Source organism: Malus sylvestris, chromosome 7 (genome assembly GCF_916048215.2).
Source record: "Malus sylvestris chromosome 7, drMalSylv7.2, whole genome shotgun sequence".
Taxonomy (NCBI): domain Eukaryota; kingdom Viridiplantae; phylum Streptophyta; class Magnoliopsida; order Rosales; family Rosaceae; genus Malus; species Malus sylvestris.
The window spans coordinates 34,227,882-34,241,313 of record NC_062266.1 but is presented as its reverse complement, the minus strand read 5'-3'; positions in this window follow the sequence as shown (position 1 = coordinate 34,241,313).

The following is a 13,432-nucleotide window of genomic DNA, read 5'->3' as shown; positions in this document are numbered from 1 at the left end:
GGTTATAGGGATCATAGATGGGTTGATAACCTAATGTCTTTTCCACACTGTAATATATTCTGTTTTAAGAAGGCAGAGCTGATAGATGTTTTTGGGGTGGGTGGGGGTGTATATATTTATGGGGAACTGCCAATTTAGTCCCTGAATTATCACCTTAGTGAACATTAGGTCCTTAAACTATTTTTTCAGAAAAATTAATCCCTGAATTATAAAAATCTGCCAATTACATCACTAATGTTACGTTCGAAGCTATTATATTCAATTTTCCGTCAATTTAAGTCACGTTACTTGCATGTAATACACATTGAAGGGTAAATTGATAGTTTTTCATAAAGAAATGGTGTATGGAGTTAACTTTGAAGAATAAATTGGTAGTTTTTCATAAAGAAATAGTGTAAGTTAATTTTTAAGGGTAAATTAGACATTAAATTCGCAACCTATATGAAATGTTAAGCACTGATAGACCAGAAAATGATGGTATTACACTCAAAAGAGTGTCAAGTGACTTAAGTTGACGAAAAATTGAATAAAATAGCTTTGAATACAATAGTAGAGATGAAATTAGCAATTTCTAATGGATTTTAGAGACTTATTTTACCGAAAAAATAATTCAAGGACTTAATTTTCATTGAGATGATAGTTCAGAGATTAAATCGGCACTTCACCCTATATTTATATATGTGCCTCCTTCTAGGAAACTTTCAATTATTGATTCCTCACCATCCTTTTAAGAGTCTAGTAAAAAAGAGCAACTAGATTAAGTTCGACTCAAAATCGGAAAAAAAAACAAGCATATCATGCAACTTGACAGCCGTCGTTTGGAACTACAAGTTGAACTTAAATTAAACTAAATGAAGAAGGAAGATTAGGATCATATTTGGAAAAGACCTGGACAAGTTCTTCGTCAACGACTGCGTACAAATAATTAATGGTTAAACCAAGACTTGGACAAGTTCTTCGTCGAAGACTATGTGCAAACCATGGTTAAACCATAATTGCTAAAAAATTGAATCCGACACAATGTTCTCTTCCACATTGCCAATCATTTGCTTCCAAAGAAGCCCCCTGATATCTTTCTAGCTTGTAAGTTCATCAATACATTATACATACTGCTACCAGTATTAGTTCATCAATACAATATCATTTTGTCTCTACTAGTATTACAACCCCATACAACATCTTTAAATATTTCACTTTCATATCTCAAATACTATTTTATTTCAATTTCATACATCCATTATATTTTCCATCAATTTTTTTTTCTTTCTTCTTCTTTCTTCTTCTTGCAATCTTCTTCTTCTTGTTGCAGTCGCTAGGGGGGTTCAATTTTTTTTTTCTTTCTTCTTCCATCTTTTTCTTCTTCGTCTTCCAGATCTGGTCGTTGGGCTTTTTTTTTTTGGTGTAAAAATTCAGGTTTTAAAAAAAAAAAATTTAAATTAATTTTTTTTGCCACTTTGGCAATCACGTCAGCATTTAACGGATCAATAAATGAAAAATGTAATGGATGTATGAAATTGAAATAAAATAGTACTTGAGGTATGAAAATGAAATGTTTAAAGATGTTGTATGAGGTTGCAATAGACCTCAAACTTGAAGAGGTATGATTTAATTTACCCTTTAAACTATTACTTTTCTTTTTGTATGGCCGATGTGGGATTCAACAATAACAAACTTAGAAAGTTATATTGCTTGACAAAATGGTATAATAGACAGAGGCACAAGGCCTAAAAATTTAAGGGAACGAGGCATGTTGTGTATTAATGTCTTTTGATCTTTGCTGGGCAGATTCATTCATTGTGTCAAACACAGCAACACTTCATATGGCATTCCTTTTTTTTTTTTTTTCTGTTTTTCCTTTGAATGAATAGCCATATATGCCACTCAAATATGAATAAACTGCGTACTCATTGTTCGATACAAAAACTGAAACAGTACTCTATTTTATTTGGGCAGTAACTCTTCAGTAAGAGTTTTAAACTTTTTATTAACAACTTTATGAATGCACATGGGTTTTCTCAACAAAACCTATCAAATCACCCTCAGTGGCCAACCAAATATCAATCTTCTTTTTCCCAAGAAAGAAATATTGCATCAGTTCCACGAAGTGGCACACACTATGGCCCTTCTAGGTTTGCAGAGGATGCAAAGTTTTGCGTGGTACACATGGCCTTTGAATGAAATGGTAAGATTTGGAGCAGCCGAAGAAGTATAGAGAGGATCTAGAAGTCTTGTCACATGAATCAATCCATATCCGCACAAATAGCGCTACCAGCCTACCAACCGTACTTAATTTTTAAGAAAAATTAATTAAAATAACTTTAAAATTTTGAGTTTTAACGAAAAATATAAAAAATATGTTGTAAGTGAATAATAACATGATTGACTTTTTAAAATAAAAAAGTGATATTTCTTTAAAATGAATACTACCAAAAATTTTCGTTAAAATTTTCTAATTTTTAATGTTTTTTCGTGAAATGATCTATGGCACCGGTTACAAAATTATTTTTGACCCCTAAGCCCGAGACAAGTTGTTTAATAAACATTTTACTGAAGAACAATCTTTTCACAGTACCACTGTATAATTAATCCTTGTATACAATGACACAGCGGATTCTCAAGGTTTCGGTCGGACTACTTGTTTATTTCTTATTATGTTCCTCTCCCACTGACTTTGTGGACCATTTACATTATTATTCGAATAAGAATGCATTATTAAAGCTTAAAAAACTAGTTAGATCGGTATCATAACATAATAAATGTACCAACCTGGTGTATCCCAAGCTTACAACATATTATGCCCAAAAAATAATTATTTAGTATTTGGTAAATTGGTGATAAGTCAATTTCATATTATATATTTAACCATATTCTTAGCATATTTTGGTTAATATTTTGGAAGAATTTTGATACTTTGAATTGTATTTTCAAAATAGGACTTTCGACTTCATCTGGAGCAAAACATGGTCAAATGGATGAATTTTGGAGTAATTTCAGTTAGAGGACGTTCGTGAGTCACTTAGCTCGATTGTATCAAAATATCATATTTTTCCACCAAGCAGTGATTTTCTGGCAATAAAGTAAAGGAGCGATGCGCGGTGCTGGAATAGTGACGTTTTGGGCTTGAATTGCTTTTTTGGAGCTCAAGATGACCTCGGATGGGTTTGTGTCTTCTGAAGATGTGTTCAGAACGTCCTGATCTTTAAAACAAGCTGTATGGGCCGGATTTGGAGGATTTCGGAGGCTAAACTGTGGCTGTACAGTTACCTGGCAGATTTTCCTAGTTTAATTAGGACTTTATTTTCTAAACTATTTTATTATTATTTAGTTTCCTAGTTGGAATAAAGGACCTATGTTTTAGGGTTTGTGGATGGCATAGCAGATATATTGTTTGGCCGTTCACATATGTTTTTTTTACGCTTTCTTTTATGCAACTTTGGAGACAGAGAGAATTGCTAGGGTTCTTGGAGATTTTTTACTTTAAGATGTTTTCATTCTTTGTCTTCTTAATAATATTTCTATGATTTTATTTACGAATATGCGTAACTAATTCCTTTTGCTAGGGCGAAGCCTTGCGCCTTAGCATGAATATGTGATTTTTATTTAATTGCTTATGATTGATTGCATGCATACTTTGAATTATTGATCACCGTGATTAAAACTATCTATTTGTCTTAATGCCTTATCACCGTTAGGATCTTTAGAAAAGTAATTTGATGCAATTTTGGTCGGAATGTTCCTTGAAATTGATGCTGGCTTCTTGTGATTAATAATTGTAATTTCGCTTAAGATGAACACCACGTCTTAAGGGTTGCATGGTTTCTCAAAGGGTTTTCAAAAAGTGTAATGAGTCTCTCATGTTCAGATTTGATCCGAACGTCCGGACGGGTTGCATGTTAGATATACATTATATGTTGGAGGTTCCAAGTAGAATATGAATTAGGAAAACCTAACCTTCAAAGTAGCATGTATAGATCATAAGTAATTGGTAAAAATACATGAGATTGCTAGGTGATGGTGGAACCCTAGTGCTTTCTTAATTTGATTTCTCCAAAACTTTTCCTTTTCTTTCAACTTCAATGCTATAGATTGTTTTATTTTTTATTAATTAAATTCGTCTTATTAAATTAGGTCATAAAAATTAATTATCTCATATTTTTATTTTATAATAATTTGTTGGAATTGGGTTTGTTTCGAATTATTTAATAATCCCTGTGGAGAACGACTTTGCAAGATCCATTTATACTACAATAACCTTGTCATTCTTGCAAGTATTATATGAGTTTTTAGCCTGTTTGCACGTGTAGTAAAATCCCTATCAATTGGTATGTGCCAAAGAAAAAAAGGTGCTAGTAGATTAATTGGAATTTGATTAACAGTTTAGGGATATAATTGGATATATTGAATGATATATGGGGCAAGTGACTCTCTACTACAGTGATAGGGACAAAAATGTTGCCCAAGCATCACAATGTGAGTTCAAATTTCGTCGACTCTTTAATTTAACATCTAAAATAACAAACTTATCGTTGGACAAAAAAAATGATAAATTGGTTATAGGGATCATAGATGAGTTGATAACCTATTGTCTTTGCACACTGTAATATATTCTCTTTTAAGAAAGCAGAGCTGATAGATGTTTTTGGGGTGGGTGGGGGTATATATTTATATATGTGCCTCCTTCTAGGAAACTTTCAATTATTGATTCCTCACCATTCTTTTAAGAGTTTAGTCAAAAAGAGCAACTAGATTAAGTTTGACTCTAAATCGGTAAAAAAAAAAACAAGTATTAGGGGTAGACACTTAGAACCGAAAACCAAAATCGAAACACGAACCAAATCAAACCGCACCAAACGGTTTGATTTTGCGGTTTTGAAACGATTTTGGTTTTGAAACCGAACCGTAACATATAAAATGGTTTGGTTTCAGTTTTGGCTTTTGAAAACCGCACCAAAACCGAACCGCACCGTAAATATTAATAAACATTTAATTAAATGTCCGTATTAGATTTCATGTTTTAATTGGTTGCTTGTTATAATCTATACACTTAGTATGGACTCAACCACACTAGAATATCATCATTCATCACTTTTTTTTGTTCATTAACTTGAAGGACCTTTGTTATTTTATACCATCATACACACACGCACACATACATGTACTGCATGCAACATGCTAATTGTTTACATAACAAATGTTTTTTTTCCTATTGCTACTGGGAAATGCTTATTAATATGTTAAATTGCAAATTGTACATTTTTTCTTAAAAACCAAACCGAAACCGTTTTAAACCGCACCGAACCGAACCAAACGGTTTGGTTTCATTTCGGTTTTGGCTTCAAAACGACACCAAACCAAACCGCAAAAAATTTCGGTTTCGGTTTTGGTTTCACTCAAAACCGCACCGAACCAAACCGTGCCCACCCCTAACAAGTATACATGCAACTTGACAGCCGTCGTTTGGAACTACAAGTTGAACTTAAATTAAACTAAATCAAGAAGGAAGATTAGGATAATATTTGGAAAAGACTTGGACGAAGTTCTTCGTCAACGACAGCGTACAAACAATTAATGGTTAAACCAATACTTGGACAAGTTGTTCGTCAAAGACTATGTGCATGTGCAAACCATGGTTAAACCATAATTGCTTATAAATTGAATCCGACACAATGTTCTCTTCCACATTGCCAATCATTTGCTTCCAAAGAAACCCCTGATATCTTTCTAGCTTTAAATAGAGGAGAATCCAGCTCGATGAGAGGATAGGTTCAAAATCCTGGTGGGAGTAGGAGTACTCGAGATGGTGTTTGATTAGAAGAAGAAATCCTAATCTGAGTAGGGTGTTAACTCGACCTAGAAGGTATCCAATGCTTTAAATAGAGGAGGCTATGTATCGTTCAGGGGCCTCTCCAATTCAACACATAACTGCCCTGCGCAAACTCTCTCAACAACTTGAGATTTTTATTTTCTCTTTTCGCTGACACATCTTTCGTTGGCATCAACAGCACTGTGAAAGCAACCGGTGATATCTTCAGTCGGCATAGATAGCTCTGTCACCGTAGAATCGGGCGATCTCGCAACATCTTCTGTTGGCATCAACAGCACTGCGGCGAGGACGGTTGGTTACCTATCCAAGTCTCGGTAAAAAAGGATTTCCAAATTCTTATTGGTCGATGTCATCTCATTAGCCTTCTCGGTGAAGTGAGGTGTTACAGTTTACTGAGCTCGGCGCATTGCACGCCGAGTTATTTTATGATTGGATACTCTCAAGTGGGATTTAGAGTTTGGCATTCAGACGGTCGAACCACGTTCACCATTAAGACTTATATCCGCTTTGAGTATCTGTGCCCTTACACTTTGGTGTCGATTCGGCGTGAGTTTACTCTGATGAATACATCACTGTGACCGAATCCAACGACGACGATTCGTGAACTTCGTAAGAATAGTAGCCTTGTCTTCAAGTTCGAGAACCTAAGAGGCTGAGACGTGTTTATTCCTCGGTCGCAATCGCAAGACACAGAAGTCAGCCGCGCACCCAACGCAACATCAACAAATTTTACTTCTCGGCCGAGCTCGGCCGACAAGTTGGCACGCCCCGCATTCAACCGAATGACGTAGTTAGCTTATAGATTACTCGGCCTGCGCGCCACGTAGGCTTAGTAGTTTTTAGGGTTAACATTTTGGCAGGCCGGTAGGACCAAGTGCTAAACTACGAAGTTCATGCCAATTGAAATGCGATCGGTAAAAAAGAAAACAGTTATGGGAAAGTTAACAGCCGATTTGCCAATTCAAAACATAGGACAAAGTGTGCCGCAGGTGCAGAATCCCCTGAGCACCGTGACACCTGAGTCCACAAGCGCGACTTGTCGAGAAAGGGAAGTTAATCTCGGCAATCAGTTTCGCAGTCTCGACGTCCCTAATTGAAACACTTGCATTCTCGATGAAGGGATAGTGAACGATTGTGACGAGGATGGTGGCGAAAGATCTGATCCACCAACAAGATCGTTTCTTCGAAAACGACTTGACGAGCAGTCTCGGACGGTTAAACATATGCTTAGTCGAGGAATCGATAAACTGCATGACGTGATACGTAGTACCAGTAAGACACAAACCAGATTGCTCGAAATACTGGTTAGTAAGGTCAGCGACCCTAAGTATTTCGATCTTTTTTAGCACTTGCCACCAAGGAATAATCTGCCACCAATCGTACAGGCCGAGTCAATTCCTGCTCGGCTCAAGCCAATTGACTCTGAAAAAAGAGAAGGATCGAATAGTAGGCCAAGCGGGTCCGACCATAAAGTAGAAGCCACACCCATTGATATGACCGAGGTTCAGCAGATGATCGATTCGGCCATGAAAAAAGGGCCGAAGTTCCATAAATTTATACATCCATATCTAGCTTATATGGAACAGCTCGAATACCCTAGAGGTTTCAAAATCCTAGATTTTAGCCTTTTTACCGGAGAATCATCCTTATCCTCGTTAGAGCATGTGGCTCGTTTCACCGCGTAATGCGGAGATGTCAATAGCGACTTTCACAAGCTGCGACTTTTCAACTTTTCGCTAACCGGGTCATCATTTGCTTGGTATATCAACCTCCCACCGAATTCCGTCCAGAGTTGGGAGGAGTTGGTCGAGAAATTTCATGAGTAGTTTTATCGCCCAGGGATGGAAATGTCAGTGTCCTCATTAGCAAGGATGGCTTAAGCATCTGATGAGTCACCAATGGATTATCTTACCAGATTTAAATCGGCCAGGAATTGGTGCCGAGTACCGCTCCCCGAAGTCAAATTTATCAGACTTGCTCTAAATGATCTTAACGTAGAATACAAAAAGAAATTCTTGGGGGCAAACTTTCGGGATATGTATGAACTAGCCCAGCATGTTGAGCAATATGATTATTTGCTCCGTGAATAGAAGATCTCGAAAGCTCCATCCCGAGGGACGATCTACAAAAATCCCATTGTCAGTTTTGCATCGACTGAAGGTGAATGCGTCAGCGTGGACGCAACTGAGATAGTAATAGATAAGCCATACATTTGCAAAGCACTGACTCAAATTGACTCTAAGGAAGTCAAAACCCGCTCGGCCACTGAAGAAACAATGAAAACGTCAAAAGTTTATACTTTTGATATTACAAAGGCCGATGCAAATTTTGATCAATTGTTATCAGCAAAGATCATCAAACTTCAGCCCGGGCATAACACTCCCAAGGCCGAAGAGCTTAAAGGAAAGATATATTGTAAATACCATAATTCAAGCAAACATACGACAAATAATTACGTCGTGTTTCGAGACAACGTCCAAAGCTGGATTGATAACGGCAAACTTAGATTTCCGGAGAAGAAGATGAGTGTTGATATCGACCCATTTCCCACGGCAACAGTAAATATGGTAGATGCTCGCTTACCTAGGGACAAAGGAAAATGGAAGGCAGAGATCGTCACAACTCTCTGAATCAGAATTCTTGGCCACGTTTCAATGCTGATTTTCGTTCAAACAAACCATTTACAGCTCTAATGGGACCTGCTATTGTCAAGCCCATGACAGATTATAACACTGATGAAGACAGTGGGTCGGCGGTTTTATGTCGAAAGTGTAAAGCAAATGTCAACACCGAGCCGAAGGAAAAGTCATCTCCGGCGATAATGGAACAACCTACAACCGCAACACAGCAAAAGGTGCTCAACGCAGGCCAACATCAAGGGGTTTTTGATAGGCTCGGCCTTAAAGTGCGGGTGGAAGAGACATCTTCAGTCAGACAGCACCTCGATTTTGATGCTCCATTTTATGATGAAGATTATTACACACGCAATTCTAGCAGCTCGGAATCATCACAAAGCCGAAAAACTTTCAAACCTCCTAAACCTCGAGACCAGTGTTGGTATACATATCACTCTTCGAAAGGCGTCTACATTGCACTGTCTAAATCCCAGAAATGTCGGCACAAAAGAATAGACTGCATGGCCCGCCAACGAGCAGCCCAAGAAACTTCGGTCCCTAAATGGCGGCCGAAGAAAACAGTTTCCAATGATGATGAACGATCATCCCTAACTATTATGACAGAGCTGGTTTAAGGGAAACGGCTAGTCAATCAAGATGTTGAAACCACGTTTGAGGAGGCTGATAAAAAGATCAAACTTCTTCTTCGGCCTGGGGAAATGAAGGCACGCTTCGAGCATTTCAGGAAAATAGCTGAAAGCAAACTGTCCCCACCAACCCCACGAGAACCTTTGATCAAGATTCGACAGAATTTACATCCACCATTCCTCGATGAGGCTTTGGAATATATGCAAGAGTTTCATAAAAAGCATTTGGCTAACGATCTGTATGGTTTGCCAAAAGCGTGTCAAGATACAATGGATCTCGTCCTAACTTGCCCGGATGCCGAGCAAATTATTCAGAAAACCTCAGACTTAGGATTGAAAGCTAGGTTCCAACACATACGAAAAGCTCGAGTCCTTGGCTTTGAAGTCGACCCATACACTGATATCGATGTGGCCGACCTTCCTTTCTCATTGGAGGACCTCCAGTATTTACGATACCACTTCAAAGTCTTCTCAGCCGTTTCTCTCTTCGGCCTTACGACCGATGAAATAACATGAGTCGCACGATTGGATGCCTATCTCGACACCAGGGATGCTCGTATAATGTACCAAGAGCAAGCTCGTATCCTGGCACCAATACCGGGCACAATTCCGATTTCAGATGCACCTGAGGCACATACACAGAACAAATAGGCTTCCGAAGAGACACCGCGAGAACAAACCATTGAAGAATGAGCATATGAGTCTTTTAGTACAACTCCGATGGAAGCAGATGCCGCAGTCGGTGACCAAGGAAGAGAAGAGCCTGAAGAGGATGATCGTAACCCGATGGGCACGTCGGTCTTGGATAACATGGAAATCAGTATGGTCCATGTTTTGCCCGTTGATTTTCAATCGAGCACATCTCAACCAAATTTCTTCAATGGCAATGTAGTTGCTGAAGAAGCCGGTCACGTTGATTTTGTAACTATTGCTGAAGTCGAGTCAACAACAAAAGATGACAACCTCAAGGCAGCTTTGGCCGAATTATTTCCTCGATCATCATCGGCCAAACTTCATCATTTGAAGCCATTGTATGTAATGGCACATATCGAAGGGTATCCAGTCTCCAAAGTTTTTGTTGACTGTGGAGCCACTGTCAATATCATGCCTGTAAACGTCATGAAGGCATTACGCCGCTCCAATGACGAACTTATCCCCCATGGGATCACAATGAGCAGCTTTGTTGGAGACAAATCCAAAACGAAAGAGGTGCTTCCTTTAGCAGTAAACATTACCGGCCGTAATCACATGACTGCCTTTTTCATCGTTGACTCCAAGACCGAGTATAATGCACTGCTCGGTCGAGACTGGATTCATCAAACCAGCTGTATTCCTTTATCATTGTATCAGGCGCTCGTTTTTTGGGACGGTAAATCGGTCATTGTTCACCCGACCGATAGTCAGCCCTTCGAAGCTAACATGATCCAAGCACGGTATTATGATGACCACGTCGACTACATCACCTTACAAGGTTTCAATGATGAATGACGGCCGACTCGAATTTCTATTCAGAAAGCTATCGAAGTTGGCGCCGAAACTATCCACCAGGATTCGACGAGACTCGGGTTAGCTAACTTCATCCCCGACCCTGATGTTTGACACCGATCGGGAGAAACGTCGGGCCGCAGTTTCATTTACTATGGAACGACTGCTGGCTCATTGGTATACTATATCTAAGTAACCAGATTCAGGTGTTAACCTCGTAGAGTTCCTCGCCGAATGAGATAATCGTCATGTCTTATCTTTTGACAAAATTCAAGCCGCCCCGGCCGAGCTCGAAAACAATCGGCCCCAAGTCAAGGATCCATTAGAAGAAATTAATGTTGGGATGGCCGATGACCCACGACCTCTATTTATTAGTGCTTTGCTTCCCCAACCTATGAAAGCCGAACTTCGTGCCTTGCTTCAGGAGTTCAAAGATTGTTTTGCTTGGAGCTACCACGAGATGCCTGGCTTAGATCGCATTCTCGTCGAGCATGAGTTACGTATTAAACCTGGGTGTAAACCCTTCCGTCAACCACCTCGACGATTCTCGACCGAAGTGCAACTCGACATCAAGGATGAACTGGTTTATCTCTTGAAAGCAGGGTTCATTCGGACAGCGCGCTACGTTGAATGGTTGGCCAATATCGTTCATGTTTCAAAGAAAAATGGTGCTTTGCGCATTCGCATCGACTTCAGAAATCTGAATCTGTCAACTCCCAAAGATGAGTATACAATGCCGATTTCGGATATGTTAATCGATGATGCAACGAATCATCCCACTAACCCAGAAAAGCACAAGAAGACATCTAACCACTCCAATGTGATCGACACATTTGCTTCATTTTCCATGTTGGTGGGTTACCTTGAGCCCCTCAAATAATTAACAAATAATTCACGTTTTTCACGTTGGTGGGTTAACCTAAACCTCTCAATAATTAACAAATAAAACCCATATCATCTCTAGATCTTAAAAAAACTGAGCCTAAGGATCAATTGATCTGGGTTGTTGAAATTTGATCCAACGGCTACAATTATTATAACTTTTAGAGGGTCCCCTGTTTGTAGCCGTTAGATCAAATTTCAAAGGCACAAATCATTTGTTTTTTAGGTTTAGTTTTTTTAGATCTGGAGATGATCTGGGTTCTAACAAATAAACCTACATGCTTTCATAGTGCATCTACACTATTTGGTTCCGGGAAGTGATAAAATTGAAAGTTGAGAGTTGAACAATGTTTCCACATAAAAATTAGTAGACCGTAATACTAAGTGGCGAAAAAAATATATTCTAAAATTACTTTGAATATAGAATAATGGGATTCAATAATTATGTGTTACCTATTGTAAGGATTCGAATTTTCTCCCCTCCAGTCTTGTACCCTCCTTTTATTATGAGCCGTTCAAAATATTTTCAAGTTAATTTAAAGTTCAAGATTATGCCAAAACTTACCATGAAAAAGAAACCACTAATAAGAAGAGGAAAACATACAGTAAAGGGAAAATTAAAAAATTGGGCCACTAATTGGGTTTGAGGCCCACATGGAAGAACCTAAGAAAAGTTTCTTGTTTCGACTTGCAAGTCTGTTTCCCATAGCGATTCCTACCAGTCCACTCCATTGATTGTTGTCCAAGTTTCTACATGTTTGTTTGTCGATAAGGTTCAAATCAGTCTTACTCTTCTAAGGTCTTTATTTTGAGGATACACAATATTATATTAGTTTAGGTTTAAAGGTTTAAAATATTTGATAATTTAATGAACCAAAATCAACTTAAAATCTATGAACCATTAGAAAACTCATCTTCTTGTTTTGATTAAGTTGTCAAATATTTCAGCCTTTGAATCTAAACTAATATAATCTTTTGATTAATATGCATTTGATTTTTATAGGTCCTCAAAATAAGTACCTTAGGAGAGCATGATTCCAATTGGAAAATAGGAATCTCGTCCGTTTAGTGACAGAGTTCATACTTCAACATTTGCCTGCTTGAAACTATCTACCATCCACCATCTCAATCTATATTCATCTGCCATATATCTGGAATTTGCTTGCCTGCCTGTCTGCTTGTAGCAGAGCCTACTTGTTCGCGTAGCGGAGTATGCCTAGCTACCTATTTGCATGTCCGACTAAAGAAGCTTATATCCGTATCTGCTTGTTGGCAATCTCATTTTGTGTACTGGGCTGTTGGGAAATAAATTGGTTACAAATTTGTCATTCACGAGATTCTAACTCAAGACTTCTTACAGCTGAAGAGAAATATCACTAACCGTAATACTAAAACACTTGTAGTATTCAATGCTATGTAGCTTTAAAGCCGTACTTGTGTCTCTTGTTTTGCTCACTCTTCTCATGTTTTGTTTGCAATGTCTCTTGAGCTTACAACATATTATGCCCAAAAAATAATGAGTATTTAGTATTTGGTAAATTGGTATGTGCCAAAGAAAAAAAAAAAGTGCTCGTAGATTAATTGGAATTTGATCAACAGTTTAGGGATACAATTGGATATATCGAATGATATATAGGGCAAGTATCTTCTACCACATTGGTGGAGATGAGTGTTGTTCTAGCATCACATCGTAAGTTTAAATCTTGTCAACTCCCTAATTTAACATCTAAAATAACAAACTTATCGTTGGACCAAAAAAATTATATATGGGTGTTGTTGCTACAGTGTAATATAGTCTCCTTTAAGAAGGGAGAGCTGATAGATGGGCGTGCGTGTGTGCGCGCATGCGTCTCCTTCTTGGAAATTTGAATAATATTACAACTTGAGCTAGAGGTTCATTCGTTTGCGCGCCTCCTTCTAGGAAATTTGAATAATATTACAACTTGAGATAGAGGTATTCGTTTTGTATACCTTTCAAT